Source organism: Petaurus breviceps, unplaced genomic scaffold (assembly GCF_028583685.1).
Source record: "Petaurus breviceps papuanus isolate PSGF00001 unplaced genomic scaffold, PetGlider_PUasm1.0 37, whole genome shotgun sequence".
In the NCBI taxonomy this organism is placed as follows: Eukaryota; Metazoa; Chordata; class Mammalia; order Diprotodontia; family Petauridae; genus Petaurus; species Petaurus breviceps.
In genome coordinates, this window is record NW_027186296.1 from 33,984,707 (window position 1) to 34,004,829 (window position 20,123).

General features: G+C 40.4%; 1 protein-coding gene across 3 annotated transcripts in view; it reads right to left on the reverse strand.

Moving 5' to 3' along the window:
- The window catches only part of GLCE (glucuronic acid epimerase), a 152,312-nt gene extending 146,839 nt beyond the window's left edge, over positions 1 to 5,473 (reverse strand). The window contains exon 1 of one of the 3 annotated variants that reach the window (XM_069098214.1): positions 5,228 to 5,473. The gene's annotated coding sequence lies outside the window, so the exon portion shown is untranslated. Of the gene's footprint in view, positions 1 to 5,211 lie in introns of all 3 variants that reach the window. The other 2 variants (XM_069098213.1, XM_069098215.1) reach the window with 2 other exon arrangements.
- Between the last annotated feature and the right edge of the window lie 14,650 nt (positions 5,474 to 20,123).

The window sequence follows — 20,123 nt, forward strand, 5'->3', positions numbered from 1 at the left end:
AGTACGTTAGGAAATGTTTTTATAGTACATAATAAATATCATTATCTTTACCTAATCAAGCAGGTATTAATGACCTATGTGGCCAATGCAAGGCTAAAAATGAAAATATAAATGATGATGGGAACACAAAACTGAGGCAAAAATGAAGAATTAAGTGCTAAACCTGACCAGTGCAGCACACTCAAAGATGGAAGAGACCAGTGAAGTGTATAGTTACTGAAAAGGAGGTAGGTGAAACTACCTGTTAAATGCCATCTCCCTTTTCAGTCCTCAATTTCCATGACCTCTGTAACATTCCACACTGTTGACCAGTACCTCCTTCTTAAAATTCTCCTTTTTTTTCAACTTGTGACCCCAGGCCATCCTGGTTCTTTTTACCCAGTGATTCTGAACGCTCTAGCAGCAATCCTTCAGTCTCTTTAATATGACCAAGACAGACTTGGAATCCAGGTATCTCTGGGTTCTACTTCCAATTCCAAAGGAGAGAACTGGATTCAAATATTATATCTTTTATACTTGAAAAGTATCTGACCAAGAACAAATAACAAAATGTCTCTATCTAAGCTTGACTCTTCTCATTTGTAAAGTGGGGAAAATACCTTTTACACCTACTTTACAGGATTAATAGGGTAATTAAAGGAACCTATATATGAAAGACAGAGACGGGTCCAATTCAAGGCCCTAAACAAATTAAAATGGAATAGAAAAATAAAATGCAACCTAGATAAAGTGAATTTGTGATTTTTTCTAAGTCAAAATGTTTCTGAGTTTGACACCACTGATTTAAAGGATTTTATCAGTTTTTTTTTTTTTTTTAAAGCAATTGGGGTTAAATAACTTGCTCAAGGTTACACAGCCAGGTGTTTCTGGGTGGGTGCTAAGTGTCTGAGCTGGGATTTGATCCCGACACTGGGGCCGGGGCTCTTTCTCAATGTGCTACCTCGCCACCCCGATTTTATCAGTTTTAACATGGCAATTAGGGGGCACAGTAGATAGCATGCTGGGCCTGCAGTTAGGAAACCTCAAGTTCAAATCCAGCTGCTAGCTCTATGACCCTGGGCAAGTGTTCAACCCTGTTTGACTCGGTTTCCTCATCTGCAAAATGAGCTGGAGCAGGAAATGGAAAACCACTCCTTTATCTTTGTCAAGAAAATCCCCAAAGAGCTGAGTTGGACACAACAAAAACAGTAACAAATAAACTTTAAAGTACTCTACTGAAGTCATTAGCAAGAATAATTACGGATATGTTCCCAAGGCCCCTCTCCAGTTAACTTCTTTTCCGTATCACGCTCAGTCCTTATCTACCTCACCAGCCCCAAACTCCTCTAAGATCCGACGTTGTGGCTCTACCTGCCGCCTATTTCCACTGAAACGTCCGGACAGCTATCCGGAAGTACAGACTCAACATGCTTCCTCTAAGACTACCCCCACTAAGTTTTTATAAATTAGCAGGGTATGGTGGGGGGGGAAAATCACTCAACTTGAAGTTGGGAAAAATTTAGGTTCAAATCCCAAATCTAACACTTACAAGTTATACTATTATTATCAATTCACTTAATCTTTTCTTCTTTCTCCATAGAGAATGGGGGGAAACCCCTGTATCACACTTCCACAACTATTCACAGGATTAAAGACTAAAAGCTGGAAGGGACTTTGGGGCCCTCTACTTTATGCCCCTCCTTTACCCATGAGGATAATGAGGTCCTACAAGCTAAGGGACTTGCCTAAGATCACCCAGATCCTAAGGGGAAAAGCTTCTTTTGAACCCAAGTCTCAAAATCCCATAAGCATCCTCAGAAAGAAAGTACCTGAGGAACCTTAAATGTAGTAGGCATTTACAGAAAAAGCACTTTACATATAAAGCATTATTTGATCTTCAAAACAACCCTATAACAGTTTTTATTCTCATTTTATAAATAAGGAAACCTAGGCTCTAAGTCTAGTAACTTAACCATGTTCATTTATCTGGGAAAAAGGGTTCAAATTCAGGACTTTCTTGAAGGCAAGTTCAACACTCTTCCCATTAAGTCATACTGAATTACACAAAACCAGTTTCATCTTGAGAAAAAGCTTCAAGTCTTTAAAAAGGAAGCGGTATCTGCTATCTGTTTACCTTTCTACCCATAAAGACTATGTACTACTTATAATGGGAAAATTACCTTATGATGTTCACCTGTAAAAGCAGCTTGGTGTAGTGGATAGAAGATTCATCTACTAATGAAAGAGTAAGTGTAAAGCCACAATCTCTGACCAAACTGTTTATGGGACCCAGGGCAATGATAAGTCCTATCAAGCAACTCTAAAACTCAGTTGCAGAGAAGGTGCACTGGAAGACGGTAGCTCCTCAAGGGGGTTCACTTAAGGAAATCTCAAGGCTGCTCTTAGCCCACACTTATCTCCATTTCTGTTTATTTTTATTTTGAATTCAGAGGATATTGCTATTTCTTTGGGCACTACCATTTTAGTAACTAGACTGAAACAAAAACAAACTTTATTATCTTATTCATAAAAGATTTTAAAAATTGTTAGATGCATATATTGTTTAACTGAACAAATTTTATTCATGTAAACTTTGCTTTATTAAGACAATAAAGATGCAAATCCTAATTATCGCTTCCAAGAGTATCATTTCAAGTCCAAATATTGTTAATTTACAATTAAGAATATCCAAGAATAATAAGGAAAACAGAAGATTTGTTTTAAATAATCAAATGCATGTGTATATATTTTAAATATTAATTCTCTAACACTGAAACAAACTTCCCCTTTAAGAAAACTTTTTAAACAAAATTTTTATTCATTGAACAAATAAAAATGGGAGCAACAAGGTTTAATTAAGACTTAAACTACTACTTATCTCAGTTTTTATAACTAAAAAGTTTATTTTAAAATCTTGATTGGGCACTCACTGAACCATTTAAATTTCCAGTGCCTTTCCCCCCCTTAAATGTGAAATACATATTCTGTACAAGAAACTTTAGGGTTATGTTCAAGTTCTAAATATATGGCTTTCTGCTTAAAAAAAAAAAAGGACTAAAACAATACTTTTTATCCTATAGAAAACATATCAATCCCAACAATGCAAAATGGACTAGAAAACATTCATACTATTTATAAGTTACCTTAAGGCAGCAGTTCTCAAAGTGTTAGTCCACTAGAACATTTCTGGGGTCCCTGAGGTTAAAACTCTTTTCATAAAAACACTAAAATGTTTTAATTTTTAACACGGTAAATACTGACAGACATAGTCCACAAAAGCAAAAGCTCTTTGAGGTCCTCAATAATTTACAAGAACTTCAAGATGTCCTGGGCCAAAAACTTTGAGAATTCCTGCCTTAGCGGATTGCCATTATTTCAATGCTGGGACTAAACTAAAGTCAACATCATGTGCAAAGACAATACACTAAGTTCCAAGTTATTCTTGACTGTTGGAGGAATGAATGGGTTGTTGTAATTAACTGAAGAATTGCATATATAACACTGCAGATGATCTATTTTCAAATAATTAGGACACTCTTTTTCTTTAAAAAAAAAAAAACAACACTGAAATTTCATTGAACATAGTCCAATCTTTCTCAGATGAGGCTAATGGCCTTCAAATATCATCACAAGCATTAGTTAGTCATATAGTACTGTAGATGCAGAAGAGCTAAGGGATTACTATAACAACCTGAAAGCTTCGTGAGTTACTTTTTAAGTCTCTTATTTGAGTTTGTTTACTGGACATTCCTCCTGCTTTCATAAAAGGAGAAGTTATTTTTTAAAATTCTAGTTAGACTCCCTCATTGTTTGGATTATGAATAAGGGCAATTTTTCTTCATATTCATTTGCAGAAAAGGCCTATAACTATTTCATAGTTATAAAAACCATTCAGACATTGCTGAGTTGTAACAATGGAAAACTGAACATAAGTCTCAAAAGCATTGAATATTAATTATAAAAATCATTCAGACATTACTTGGTTGCAAGAAGAGAAAACTGAATCTAAGGCTTAAAAGTAATGAAAACTTTTTGCTGCTGACTACTTTTAAAAATAGATTTTCTGTATTTCTTCTACCTTACCAAATAATTTCCAAGGACCAGGATCATCCTGGATGGTGATTCAAGTTCTCCTAAAATCCAGAGACACAGAACTGTGACACTTATAACTGACACTAAGGGAAAAAAAATGCTAAAGCAGTTAAGACTTTGAAGGTCTCACATTTATCTATCTACTCAAATTTCAGGTTTGCCCTATTAGAGGCAGCATATGTATTTATTTTCTGTCAAGCCACACTTTACCCTGGGGCTCATTTTTCCTCCTATGCAATTTCTTCTTTAAAAAGAGCCAAACAAACAAAATCATCAGGTAATCTTTTTATTTAGTTCCACAATAAGTCAGAATAGCCACCACAAAGAACACTTTGCAAATTTCTGGAGAGCGCCTTCCACTTGAATTAGTAAAAAAAAAAAACAAACCCTCGAAAGAAAATATCGTGTTTAAGTGATGGCTTTCCAGTCATCCTTAAAGTTCTCAAAACAGGCTTTCCCCTTCTTTTCTTCCCCTTTCTGTTTTTGGTTGCTGGCTCTAAACCTTCTTAAGGCTCTTAACCTGCAGGAAGCAACAGCAGCATCCAGCTGCCCCGGACTTTTGCTTTCGAACCCCTCCTCTAGGCATGTATTTCCAAGGCTCGCCCCGGAGCGCGTCCGGCCAGAGCGCTCGCTTCCTTGGACCCAGACGCTGCGCCCAACGCCCAGACCACCTGGCCCCGGGAGCCCGCCGTGGTTCCGCTCCGACCCCTCGGGGGGTCTACCCCCGAAAGGCGATGCAGCCCCCGGGGTCCCCCGAAGGGATCCCCGCTAGCCTGGGGGGCGCAGAGACAAGAAAACCTCGAAAACCCGACCCTCGGGGCACCTTACCTGGGGCGGGGGCGGCCCCCGTCCCGGACGCAGCATGGGATGCCCCCAAGTCCCGGAGCTCCGCACGCCCCTCCGACCTCCCTTCCCGGGAGCCAGCTTCAGGCAGCCTGGGTACCCTCCGCACCCGCCTCCCCCATAGCCCAGGAGGGAGACCGCGAAACTGCCAACCCAAGCCAGGACCCTGAAACTGCGCCCGGAGCCCGCACTGCCGGCCGCCCCCGGGAGCCCGGGCTGGCTCAAAGGCTGTCAGCGGCAGCGCGGTCCTTCACCCCGGCGACTCCTCTTCCCCGCCCGCCCCCGGCCCCGGCTTACCCCGCTCCTCCTATACCTGAGCCTCTCCAGAGAGCGAGCGCAGTGAGGAGCTCCGGCGAGGAGGAGGCGGAGGAGGGGGCGGCCCAGGCCTGCGGCTGCCGCAGGTCACTCCGGCTTCTCCGGGAGGAAGCGCCCGGCTGAGCAGAAATTCCCCCGCTCCGCCCGCAGCCTAGAGACCGAGCCCCACTAACCAGCAGTCGCCACCACCGCGGCCGCCGCTCTTCCCGCGAGATCCCAGCTCGGGGAAGGGGCAGAGACGGCGGGAGTAGGTGGGGAAACTGGATCGACGGGCTCGCTCACCAATCAACGGCGAGTCTAGAGGAGGCGGGACTAGGAGCCACGCTCCGCCAATTGGAAAAGAAGAGAGGCGGGGCCACTGCCCTCCAATAGGATTTCGGGAGAAGGTGAAATTGGAGGGGGTGGGGATAGGTAGTTGACAATACAAGGCGGGAGAGAGGTACCCCATTGTAGCAGAGTAAACCCATCAGGTAGTTAAACTTCGGGTTGGAGCTTCCCGGCCGCCGTAGACACACCTGAGGCTCCCGGCGTGATGCGTCCCAGGGTAGCCTGAGAGCTGCTTTCTTTGCATCTTAAAATGAGACTTTGTCCCCTTGTCTTCTTCCCTCTATGAAGCGCCACCCGCGGCCCCCCCATCGTCGACCCCCGCCCCAACCCGCAGCCAATAAGCTGGGCCATTGTTCTTTCCCGCCCGGCCTACGACCCTCTCTTTGTCTATCCCTTTCCCCTTCTAAGGCTCCTCCTCACCTGCCCGGGCTGCTCCTCCCCGGCCCCACCCCGGGCGCCTGCACAGCCCAGCCCCGGCTCCTCTCAGTTGAGCCGTGCCCGACGTTAGCTTTTGGGGAATTCCCCGCGTTCTCCGCACTCTTACGTTCTAGGTCCTTTGCTGCTCCTCCTTAAGAGACCGTAACCACCCCGGGCATACCCCTCTGCCTCCCCTTGCACCCTGGAGCCCGAGCCTCTTCGAGATGAGATTGCAGCACCAGGGCATGTCAGAGCTGGAAGGGACCTTAGAGACCTGATTTGACAGAGGAGGAAATTGATGCCCTGTTTCTTCTAACTGCACATTTCTATGCTCGTCAGAAGTTCTTAATTCTTTTGCGTGTGTGTGTGAAGGACTCCTTTAGCAATCTGGTGAAACCTATAAACTCCTTAGAACAATCATTTTAAGTGAGTGAAATTAAATACACAGGGTTGCAAAGGAAACTGATCATATTAGAGTTCAGCACTCAGAGTACCGAACCTAGAGTCAGAAAGACGTGAGTTAACTTACAGCCTCTGCCATTTAATAGCAGTGTGACCCTAGGCAAGTCACTTCATCTGTTTGCCTCAGTTTCCTTATCTGTAAAAATGAAGATAATAATAGTACCTCCCTCCCCGGGTTGTTGTGAGGATCAGTGCAAAAGCACTTCGCATAGTGTCTGGGACATACATAGTAAGTGCTATATAAATGTTAATTACTATTATTATTATTATTATCATTGGATAGAGTACTGGACTTGGAGTCAGAAAGCCCTGAACTCAAATCATGCCACAGACACTGTGTGACCTTGGAGAAGTCACTTACCTGCTCTTGGCCTCTGTTTCCTCATCTGTAAAATGGGGATAATAGTAGTACCTATTTCACAGAATTGTTGTGAGGAACAAATGAGACAATATATGTATTCTGAAAACTTTAAAGTGCTACATATGCTAGCTATTATTGTTGTTATAAAAACAAGTTCACAGATCCCAGATTAGGAAACACTGATCTCTTAATCAGTAGACAAATAAATGCCTACTATGTGCTAGGACCTGTGCTAAGCACTGGGATACAAGAGCCAAAAGACAGCCCCTGTCCTCAAGGGGCTTATAACCTAATGGGGGAGACAATATACATATATGTACAAACCCAGCGATGTACAGAATAAATAGGAAACAATTAACAAAGGGAAGGCACTAGAATGAAGAGGGATTGGGGAAGGCTTTTAGTAAAAGACAGGATTTTAATTGGGACTTAAAGGAAGCCATGGAAGTCTGTAATGGGGAGAGGAGGAGAGAGGGCATTCCAAACATTAGGGACATTGGCCCCCTATTATCTCCAGGATCTGAAACAAAATGCTCTCTTTGGCATTCAAAATCCTTCATAACCTAACCCCCTACTACCTTTGCAGTCTACTTACTCTCCTATGGGTACTCTTCCCTCCAATGACATTGGCCTCTTGGCTATTCCACAAACAAAACACTCCATCTCTCAGCTCTGGTGCCTGGCATTTTCTTTGGCTGTCTCCCAAGCTTGAAATCGCTTGCCTTCCTCCTCTCTGACTACTGACATCCTACATTTCTGGCTCCTTTTAAGTCTCAGCTGATGGGAAGTTGCCAGGTGACTAGCAAATCTTGATTTAAGGGGCAACCCTCTTGATTAACTTCTTAAAGAGGTATATTCACTGAATGGGCATTACCTCACTCCAAGTGAGAACCTGAAAAGAACTTAGCCAACTTAGCCTAAAAGGGCCAGGGTCTCCCAATGGATCCCGGGCCATCTCCAGTTGTCCTGATGAATATCTGGCCACTGAACCCACATGGCTCTGGAGGTGAAAGTGAGGCTGGTGATTTTGCACAGCCCTCACTCACTCAAATCCAAGTCAACTACAAGTCATCATCATTTCCCTAATGTCATGGTCTTCTCTCCTCTCCCTCTCCCTCTCCCTTTTCCTCTCTTCTTTCACAGAACAAAGGGAAATACAAATATTTACACAACTTTAGAGAAGGTGGCAAAAGGGGCCTATCAGGTGAGGCTGCTCAGTTACTTTCTTTATTTAAGTAACTGAGTAATCCGAACAGGATGTCAGATGATGGGAGTGAGGGAAGAGACTATTTTAACTTGGAGATAACCTTTGTTGTTGTTATTGCCCAAATCTAATCTGTTCCCAAGATTAGGTCTGTCCAAGGAAGAGGCATTTCCCAGTAGTTTTATCAGAACATCTAAATGTCTAGGTAGGACTGGAGGTCTAAGATAATGGAAGCCTCAGTTTGAGATAGAATCAGAATAAAATACAGACCAAGAGTCTCTATTTACACAACCTGGCAGGCTTCATGTCTTCTTCAACCTGTAAGGTTAGTTTTAAATGTTGGAATATTCACAGCATACAAGTTTTGTTCATTTCTTTCACATGAACTAGGTCCTAAGTTCACTTATTTTTATGTTGTTACAGTACAAATACTTTCAGCACTATTTTAGTGCCCTCAAGTAAATTTTAATCCACCTGCCTTGTTACAGCTCCATCTTTCTCAATTGAATAGATCTTTGATAACTGTAATGGGAAAAAGCTTGGAATTTGGAGGCAGAGACCAAATATTCAAATCCTTGCTCTAAAATTTATGGGATACTCTTAGGCAATTCATTCAGCCTTTTTGGCCCTCAGTTTCCTCAACTATGAAGTAAAAGGATTAGAATAGATGATATCTCAGAACCTTCTCCCCTCCAATTAACAAGCTACAGTATCCATCTAAACAAAACCCATCAGCATGTTGAGGGGACTTGGGACTACACAATACAAGAATCCAATGAAGGAACTGGAAAAGTTTCAAAAAGAAGACTACAGGATACATGATACTTGAAAAACATCTTTTTGAAAAGTTGTCAAGTGGAAGAGGATTTTTACTTGTTCTATTGGTCCCCAGAAGAAAGAACTAGGAGCAGCAATAGCTACAAATTACAGAGAAGCCAATTTAGGCTCGGAGTAAGGAAAATTTCTTAAAATTAGTTACTCAAAAGTGAAATATAGCACCTCATGGGGTAGTGGGCTTTCAAGCCTCATTGGAGGTCTTCAAGCAAACCACTTCCTAGTTTTTACCACCAATAAAAATGTATTCAATACTTTAAATAAACTTTCAAGATATTGTGCTAGGTGCTGTGGAATGTTGGTAGATGGGAGAAGAGGGGACTCAAAAATGTATGACACCACCCATGCCTTCACTTAAGATCTTAAGTCTGCGCTTAAGATCTAGCAAAAAAGCCAGAATTATCCAAAACATTACAATAAGATTAGGCTTAGGGGGCGGGTAGGTGGCACAATGAATAGAGCATGGGTGCTGGAGTCAGGAGGACCTAAATTCAAATCTGGCTCAGACACTTAACACTTTACTAGCCATGTGACCTTGGGCAAGTCACTTAACCCCAACTGCTCTGCCATTCCCCCTCCAAAAAGCAAATAATAATAATAATAATAATAATAATCAGGCTTAAAAATGACCAAAATTTACAAAGTAAATTCAAAAGTATTCATAAAAGTATTCATCTTGAGAGTCTATGATTTCAGAGTTTCTTTCATTGTTGACAATATTTTCAGAACTCTTTTGGTCTTCATACTTAGTTTATGAACCAAAAAAGAAATTTTACCCGTCATACTTAATAAGTACACACTTGATTTTTGTTTGTTTTTTGCAAAACTGATATTCCCCAATTTGATTGTCTTACTCATCAAATTTGTTAACTTAGCTTTTAGCTATCCCTTCCCCCCCCCCCCCCCCCCCCCCCCCGGAAAAATCATACCCTGCCTTAAAGCATATAGATTTACTGGCAAGGAAGATACTCAAGGGATATAAGGGCAGATAGGTAGCAAAGTAGATAGAGTGCCAGGCCTGGAGTCAGGAAGACATCTTCCTGAGTTCAAATCTGAACTCAGGTCCTTATTAATTGTGTGACCCTGGGCAAGTCACTTAACCCATTTAACTCAGTTTCTCATCTGTAAAATGAGCTGGAGAAGAAAATGCAAACCATAATAGGATCTTTGCCAAGATTGATGTGATCAGACCTAAACACTATGAAAATTAATTTGGAAACTATATGAGATTATAGAATGCAGAAAGCAGGGAAACTGATTATAAACCTATTAAATTGTTTGGATAAGAGGTAAGGAGGGTCCTCAGTTGGTTTGTAGTGTCCATGAGAGTGTGAATTAGGGAGAGGGTCAAAAATATTGTAGAAGAAAAATCAATAGAGCTTGGAAACTGATTGTTTAGGGAAATCAATTCAACAACAAAAGAAAAAATTTTTAGTACCTACTATGTACAATATACTTGACTTGGCACTAGACAGACAAAGATAAATAAAGAAAAATAATCCATCCCCTCAAGAAATTTATATTATACTGGAAGAAACAATATGTAAAAAAATTTAGCAAATACGAGATCATGAGTTCAACAACTTAGGAGTCATGGAAGTAGAAGAAGGGGAAGAAAGGGAAAGTCAAGGAAACGCTGATATTTTGAAGCCAGAAGATAGAAAGGACGCTAATGCCATTAAAGGACTGAATTGAGTGGAGAGGTAAGTTTTTAAAGTAAAGTGATGAGTTCAATTCAGGATGTAACGTATTTGAGATACCAGGGAAATCCAGATGAGAATATGTAGCCGTCTGTTGGAAGTGTGAAAGTAGAAATTTTGGGAGATAAAAAGATTTGGGAATCATGTGCATCACGGAGATATTTGAAATTATGGAAGTGCATAAGATTGCCAAAGAAGTGGGCGTAAAAACAAAGGGCTGAAGACAAACCTTTGGGTGACATTTAGGTTTAGAAGTAGGAGGAAAGAAGAACCAGTGAAGCAGGGAACAAACAGAGAAATCAGTGAACCAAGGAGCATGTTAGTAATATATGAGAGCACTTCACAAAGTTGTAAAGCACAACTAAAATGTAAAGTTACCAAACTCCTGAATGATAGCTAGATCATATGTAATTGTAGAAGGAAAAAGGCCTTCCTACTAGAGCCAACAACAGAGAATTAAGATTGCTCGGGTTGTGTCCAGAACCAATGTGTAGATCGGTCTGGACAAAGGCTCGTGTAAGGAAATAGGGGAAGATATAATTGGATTCTGATTGTAGGGAGCCTAGAATGCTAAGATGAATTTGTTTACTTTATTTGGTAGGCAATGGAGAGACATTGAAGGGTTTTAATTGGGAAGTGGAGCAGATAAAAAGGTCATATTCCCTTTAGTAATATACAATCAATACCTGGTGAATGAATAAAGAACTGTGGTTTTGCCCACAGGGGGTACTTAATCAATGTTTCTTTTCAGAATGGTGAGGTGTTTGCTAGTATGTTCTAAAAACAAACAAAAAATCTTAGCTCTGCCCTTGCCTTTCATGACAGGGTAGGAACAGAACTAAAAATCCAATTTTCCAAAAAATTCTGTTTTGGAACCTATACTGTTTTTTGAATTTAAGAATTAATCAGCCCATCATAAACTTAGGATTTGCTGAATTTGAAAGAAAATGTAAAAATCTATGTCTAGATCTCAGCTTGGAAATAAAGTGTAGAAGTTCCATATATGGCTTCTAAATACAATTGAGTCAAATAATTATTTGACAGTTTGACATACCCTTATGTTGAAGTTGTGGACATTTGAAAACAACATTGGTAAAGGGTGCTGCCATCCATTGTAAAGGTTGTGAGCTCTGTGATGAAGGATCACATTATTTAGCTGATCCTCATGCCATCTGTCTTAGTGTGATGCTGTTACATTTCCTGGCCCACCAGAAGAAGGTTTAGTTTTCTCAGCCTTTCCATCTGGTCCACAGGGCTTCATTCCTCACTGTCACTCTCTAAAAGCTCCCAAGGAGCTACGGGTACCTGTGAGCTCTGCAGAGAAGCCCCAGTCTTGGGACCCTGCCAGGGAAGCCTGAGTGTCTCTCAACTGAAACTGACTCAGAGTGCTAGTTGTTACAGCATGAGACTTTGGAGTGAGGCCCATCACAGAGATGGTACTACATTCAGCCTCACTCTCACCATCTGTAGCTACTCCTTGCCAACCCAGAGCCAAACAGAATCAGCAAGCTCCCCATTCTGGTTTCACCATCTGCTGCCTGTTCCATTGTGCTGACCAATCACATTCTGTGTGAGAGCTCTGAATGCCTATCTCTCAATTCATTTTCCATCTTACAGTCTGCTTTTCTAAAGAGAATACTCTGAGAGTCACCTCCCAAAACTGACTTGCTAATCTTCAGGGAAGAAGGTATCACCTTGAGGGAGAATCTCCGTCTTCTTAAACCCAACTCCCATTCCACCTTTATGAGATCCCAGAGAAGCACGTAGCTGGGCGGCTCAGGATTTCAGGATTAATGCTAAGCCAGACTAGATTATTTTTACTCTATTCCTTGGTTACAGTTTTGTAAACATGTGCCACCAGAGAGGTTAGGTTAGGGGATATGGAAAGATAAAGAATGTTAGAGCTAAAAAGAACCATAGAGATCATCTGGTCAATTCTCTTACTTTACAAAGAAAAATGAAATCCTGGAGAGATAAAATATGTAGAATCAGTCAGTGAGTCCACAAGTATTTCTTAAGCACTTATTATGTTGGCACTGTGCTAAATGCTGGGAATATAAAGAAAGACTAAAGACCCAGTCCAAGGGTGGTGTGTATTGTGTTTTGCCATGATAGGTAATGTGTCTCGATGTGGCTCATAAGGAGGTATAAACAGATATCTCTAGAGCAGAGGTTCCCAAATTTATTTGACCTACTGCCCCCTTTAAAAAAATTACTCAGAGCTCCCCCCTAGAAATCTACTTTCTTCAACCCTCTAATGTTTTTTTTAAATTGCCTCATTTAAAATATATATGATATATATTTTTTAAATGATGCATCTTCAATTTAATAGTCTATTGTAAATACACTATATGGGTTTTTTCTTGCATTGAAATTTTGATGACATAATATTACATCATTTAACCATACAGTATTGTATTGTAAAGAAGTCATTATGCACACATATTCCTGATGATGCATGCTGGACTTCTTGACAATGTGCAACGCTGTCACCTGCCAACACTTGCTTGTTAAGAGCTGTCAGAGGACTTAACCACTGATGGGTTATAGCCTGCATTTTGTGTGTTTATTTGGAAAATAATGTAATCACTACTTTAACTCTGTTATACAACAGATAAAACATGTATGAATGTTTTTTAAAATTTTTCTTCTCTTCTCTTCTTTCCTTATGCTTCCACCACCCCCTTATTTTTATTTAACACCCCCCAGTTGTCCCCAAGGCTACTACTGCCCCCCTGGATCATTCTAGTGACCCCCAAGAGGGTAGTATCTCCCACTTTGGGAGCCTATGTTCTAGAGCAGGCGTACACAATACAGCTTAAAGTTTTATCTGTAAGGCTGTTTTCAACATGAGAAAGATTTGAGTGAAAATTGAAGAGGATATCTTTTGTATGTAGAGAAAATCCTTTGGAATGTGACAAGCAGTCCAAGGGTCGTAAGCTGCCCATGTGTCACAGGTTGTACAGGCCTGCTCTAGAATCTCCTCATATCACCCTTCTCAAGGGAAACTTTGATTCCTGCCAGGAGGGGAAACAGGAGATCACGGTCAGAGGCTGACCACTCTGTTGTCCTCAGGGAAAGGGCACCAGGCTAGAATTATACTCACTCACCCCCCACCAAATATTCTTAGTCTAGGGGAAATAATTCTTAGGTTCAAGCAGAGTTCCTGATCACTATCCCTTAATGGGGAAGGAGTACCCCAAGCTATATATGCAAGGTTTAACTTCTTTTCAACAAAATGCCTTTCACAAAGAACACACAAAGCAAATAAACCCATTTATGCAAGTCAATAGCAAGCAGAAATCAGAAGATACGTATAGAAGAGAATATGTACCAGACAAAACAGAATGAATGAGCTCTTCCACTGAGAATGAGAGATCTCAGCTCAACCAAGAGAAAAGAATTCCAGTTCTCATTTCGTGCAAAGGGGATATTCTTCAAAGTCTTTAACATAGTAAGTTAAGGATAGGGACATGATGGAGGTGATAGCTCCTCTACATGATGATTTCTCCCTAGAGTTTTCCTCTCTCTTCAGGGACCTGAAAAGAATCTGGAAATCAGAAAATCAGACTCTCTCTTCTCTCAAGTTGTCACCAATTCTGTCCCTCTCTCAAGAATGGAACATTAGACTCCACCAATGAGGAAAGGTTATACAAGCTACATTTATACAGTGTGAAATGGAAGGCAATCTCAGAGGGAAGACATAAGAGGGGTGGAGGGGGGAAGGAAAGTAGAAAAGGAAGAAAAGCTTCCTTCAGAAGGTAGCTTTTGAGCTGAGTCTTGAAGTAATTTAGAAAAGGCAGGAGACAGAGGTGAGGAGATAGAACATTCTAGATATGGATGACAGATAGGGTAAAGACACAGAGATATAGCAAGGGCTGTCCCCCAATATGTAGCATTGGAGTGTCATAGTGTGACTCAGAAGGAGACAGAATAGATACTTCTAGTCTCTTCTTCCCTAATCTTCACCAAGGAAGGGTTTAATTCCTTCTGGGAGGGGAAGCAAGAGGTTGGGACCAGTAGCTTGGCCATTCTGTTCTCGTTAGAGAGAAAAGGTACTAGGCTAGAGTTATATCTCTGTTCCCTTAAATATTACTAAACTAGGGGAAGTGGTTTTCAAGGTCAAGCCAACTTCTGGTTGCTGTTTCATTAATGGGCGAGGCAGTATCCCAGGCTTCATATCCAAGGCTTGACTCCCTTCCCACCAGTTTCACAATAAACATACATTGCAACTAAGCAAAGAACTTCATTTATCCAAGTCAACAATAATAAAACAGAAATCAAACAAAGTAACTCATAGGAGAATATGTACCAGACAATACAGAGTGAAGGAGCTCTCCCATTGGGAGAGAGGTAACCCAGCTCAATCAAGAGATTTCTAGGTCTCACCCAAAGGAAAGTTCCTGAAAGTCTGTAGTGTAGCAAGTTGGGGCTAGGGACATGGTGGCAACTGCAAACTCCTTGCATCTCAGCTTCCCAGAGTCTTATTTTCCTTTCAGCAATCTGAAGTAGGGTTGGCATCATCCATCTTCTCACTCAAAGCTAGAAGCCAGAAATGCTCAAAGTGGCTGTAGAGCCCAAAGAGGCTCAAAGAGGGTTGGAAGACTTTAAGAGCTTGAAGAGAAGGAACCTTCTTTTCTGCTGGCATCAACTCTGCCCCGCCTCTCATGCAGACAGAGAACATTGATCTCCATCAATAAGGAGAGTCCTATACCAGTGAGCTTTGGGATTCATATTACAAAGGGATGGCATGGCATGTGGGAGTGTAAAAAGACTGGAAAGGTAGAAAAGGGATAGATTGTAAAGGACTTTAAAAGCCAAATAGATTTTGTATTTGATTCTGTAGGTAATAGGGAACTACTGAACTTATCAGAAGTGCCTAATTCACAAGGTAATTTTGAAATTCTATAATATGTAAAAAAGTTCAATCTTCTGATGGAATTAATGAGTTCATTCTCCCAATTCTATGCTCCTCCTAGTCAGTCAGTCAGGAAGCCTCCTGATAGATGACATGACTACCCCCAGAGGAATGGGAAGATGAGCATAGTTTGTTCCAATGGCCTGAAGCAGGCACAGTCGAGCTCATAGAGCTTGGTCAGACATGGTCTGACTCCAAGGTCGTCCACTGTATCCGGGGTCATCACTAGTTGTCTTAACTTTTGAAAGTCACTGGACTTTGATGTCTCTGGAAGAGGGAGTGAGGCTGATGACTTTGTGTAACTCTTACCTCGCTTAAATCTAATCTTTGAAGAGTCAAGAAATCACCCCACAAGATCACTGGTTCTCTTCTAAAACAAAGGCATAACAACAACTGAGCTAATTCCCTTTCCCCACTAAGGGAAAATAAAGGAAATATTAAGCCGGTATACTAAAGAAATTATAAATTTTAAAATTAGGATCCAACACCTTTTTTACAGGTGAGGAAACTGAGGCCCAGAGAGGGGAAGCTATTTGCCCAAGGTCACTTAGGTAGTAAGTAGCAGAGCTAATATTCAATCCCATGTCCACTGACCCAGATGCACAGCTTTTCCCACTGTACCAAATGGTGTTTCCAAAACTTCAAAAAGATCAAAACTCAATACACACGTCACCTCTAAAGTTAACCAAAGACAATCCCTTTCTTTATACTATATATAGATGCATCTTCCATGAGCATCCATTTCTGATGCTGGACAGCAATATTCCCAAACTCTTCTGGATTAAAAAAAATAGAAAAACAGATTACTCAGACTTAAGTATCATCCTTCACCTTGACCCAGCACACACCCTCCATTGTCCACCTTCATTACTTTAGCCAAAGAATAAGGAGCCTTAACCTCAACTATAAAGTTAGATTACCCAATATGTGTACACTGGTGACATGCCTAGGGGTCCCAGGTAAACAGAGACCTCCAAGGTTAGCAGAAACAAAGCAGGAAGCTACTGAAATACTTTATTTTCATTCTGTAGCCAACCTAAACATTTTATGTTGATGTGCTTGTCACTGTTGCAGGCACCAAAGCCAGGTGGCAATGCTGAAGGGGAAGGTGTGTTGGGAATACAGATAAAACTGAGTATAAGATTTGAAGCAAGCCATGAAGCCTCCCCTCTCCCTTCTCCTCTCCCCTGTACAATCTCATTGTTCCTCTCTTTAAGCCTGGTTAGAAGATTCTAATGTACTAAACCCATTTATTCACCTGAAATAAGCTCCCTCATCTCAAAGCCTTTCATTAATGACCTTTAGACTTACACAGGCTTTATTTCTGGCACTTCCCCGGAGACATCATTTACACTCTGACTTTTCTTATTGGCACCACCTCATGAATGATTAGGATGCTTTGACCTTGGTTCTGATTTAATTCTTGTGGACTTTAATACCTACCCAGGAACTACTATTGGCTCTAGTAAATAAAGAAATCTTAAGTCATCCAAAAGACAAAAGGGAACATTTGTGATATCTAAAAAGCATTTTTTATTTCAGTTAAAAACACAAATATTAAGTGCCTACTAGTGCAAGGCACTAATCATAGTATAGACAATACAAAAATAGATGTGATAGACCCTGCTTCAAGATGCCTGCAATCTTATAGGGAAGAAAGAAATGTACACTAATAAATACAATAAAATGGAAAATGGGAAAAATACAAAGCAGAGATCCAGAAAGAATAAAATGAAAAATTTGGAGAGAGGAAAAGTGATCACTTTCACATGAAGATTCAAAAAAGCTTTAGTGAAAAGAATAGCACTGGAGTTGAGATTTAAAGGGAGAATACAGATGAATGGGGAGTTCATTTCAAGCCTGTGGAATCAATGGAAAAGAAAATAATTAAGATCCAGGAGAATATATAAAGAGTATTCCCCAATAGATTAACAACCATATGAAAGAATGCTCTCAATCACTAATAATAAAGAAATGTAAACTGAAACAATTTTGAGGATTCACTTCACACCAAGAAAATTAGCAAAGCTGACAGAAGATACCAATAGTGAAAGCTGGAGGTGCTGAATTGAATTCAACAATGGCACACTAATGCATTATTGGTAGAACTATGATTTGGTCCAACCAGTCAGGAAAGCATTTAGAAATTATGCAAAGAAAATTACTAAAACATCCATGTATGAGAAGATTTATGTGAACCGGGATAAAGTGAAGGAAGCAGAGGAGGGAAAACAATATATACAATGAGTTGAAGAATGTAAATGGCAATAAAAACAAAACAACGAAAAGTTAATGTTGTGAAATTATAAAGACCAAAGTTGGTCACAAGAAGAAATATGAAAAGGCATGTTCTTTTCCTTTTTGCAGAGGTGGGGAACTATGGATATGGAACATGGTATACAATGTCAGACTTTCTTGTTGGTTAGTTTTACCGATTTTAAAAAATTCTTTGTTGAATGGCATGACTCTTGAGAGAGGGAATGGGGAGGCATACATTGTTAAATGTTGGTGATATATAAACAAAATATGTTAATACAATATTACTTTAGAAAAAGGTCTAGGAGAAAGAAGGGATAATTAATGAAATAAGGTCCCAGAAGACATAATAGGGGAAATGAATAGGAATGAGACTAAGAGTACAGATGGAAGGGTTAGCATTGTTAAGGAGGTAGGCAACATTTTGCTCTGGGCCTGAAGTAAAATCTCTCACAGAGGAGATCTAATTGATGATTGTATAGACTTGTAAATGTGCACTAACCACCAACTAGTGACAAATACATAGGGTCAATTGTGTCATTACTTTAAATATTAAGTCCAATTATATCCAATGAAGTAATTATTTCCTAGACTGCCTTTTTCTTTTCTACTTTTGATAATTTTTTATTGTTATATGAAAGTAATATTCTTATGCTATTTGGGAGAAAATATTATTTTGTCAAGGTTTTTTCTTAATTAAACATTTATTAAGCATATGTAAAAAGCACTATGCTAGGTGCTAGGGTGCCAAAGACAAAAACACAGCAACCTTTAAGGAGGTTACATTTTCATAGATTTAGAGCTGGAAGGTATCTTAGAGGTTACCTATTCCATGCCTTCCTTCACTTTACAGATGAGAACTTTGAGGGTCAGGGATGTTCAGAGACTTTCTCAAAGTCAAAAGATAGAAAAGGACACGGTTAGGATTTGAACCCTGGCCCTCTGACTCCAAAGCCAGGAACGATCTCCCTGTTGTTCTTTTTTACTCCAAAGCCTGGGGGTGCTCTCCCTCCTCCACTCCAACTACTGACTGTCCTGGCTTCTTGCTCCTACAGGAAGCCTTCACCAAACCCTCTTAATTCCAGTGTCATCCCTTTGGTAATTATTTTCCATTTGTCCTGTACGTATCTCGCTTTGTATAGATTTGTTTGTATTATGTCTCCCTGTTAGATTGCAAATTGCTTGAGGGCAGTAACTGTCTTTTGCCTCTTTTTGTATCCCTACTGCTTAGTACCATGCCTGGGCATGTAGCAGGTGCTTAATAAATATTTATTAAATTGAACTGAACATCTACTATTTTCTTTTATCTTCTGGTTCCATATAGCAGAGATATTAAAGTTAATATGCTTCAGTTCCTCTGAATCATTGGGCAAATTAAATTACAAATTAAATTGTTTACAAATGGTTTCCAAACTTCTTAATTCTTAGCACCCTCTAGCCCACTTCCCTGTGTTTCTTTTTCTTTGAATTTTATATTTAGTTCAGAGGCAACAAATAAACATGAAATGAAATGGATATGTCACTGTTTCCATAGTGATCTATCTTCATCATTGATAATAGTGGAACCATGGTAATTGGATTTCTCCACCCCTGCCTGATATGTTGAGGAAGTAGAAATGGCAATTAAAAAAGATGAGGTTGGGGAAAGTGGCTAGACCCTGACTGAAAACATATAGAAGAAATCAATTCCTGAAATTACACAATTTTAAAAAGATTCAGGAACGAGTTTCAAGGTATCTCAAAGATTTGCCTTTAAGATATTTTGAATACAATTAGTAAGTAGGTTGCTTTCAGTGATCCCAAACTTTGTTCTGCCTCAAAAGGCCATTTTAAAAATGCCAATATTCTCCTGGTGTTGCTACCTTACCCATGTAATTTCTAAATGCCATTATTTTCTTGGTAATATGCATCATACAATACCCATATCTCCCTAGGCATTTGACAAAAGGAAAATAACAGCACAGTGGAAAGAGCACTGACCCAGGAGTCAAGAGACCTGGGTTCTAGATCTGGTTCTGTTACCTAGTTTTTAATAGGAAAATTGCTTCATCCTTCTGGGCCTCCTTTTCCCCTTTCTGTAAAATGAGATGGTTAGACTAAATGATAACGTTCCTTCCAGATTTCATAGTCATTCATACAACTATAAATGCAACCTTTGGCAGCCCTGGCCTACTTTTTTTTTTTTTAAGCAATCGGGGTTAAGTAACTTGCTCAAGGTTACACGGCCAGTTATTTCTGGGTGTGGTGCTGAGTATCTGAGCCCGGGATTCTATCTCCAGGTCTTCTCAACACTGGAGCCGGTGCTCTTACTCGCTGTGCTACCTGGCCACCCCCCTGGCCTACTTTCTTTGCACTCTTTTCCTCCATTCTGTGATATCCTAGAAATCAAGCAGTTTTTCTTTCTCCTTCTTCACT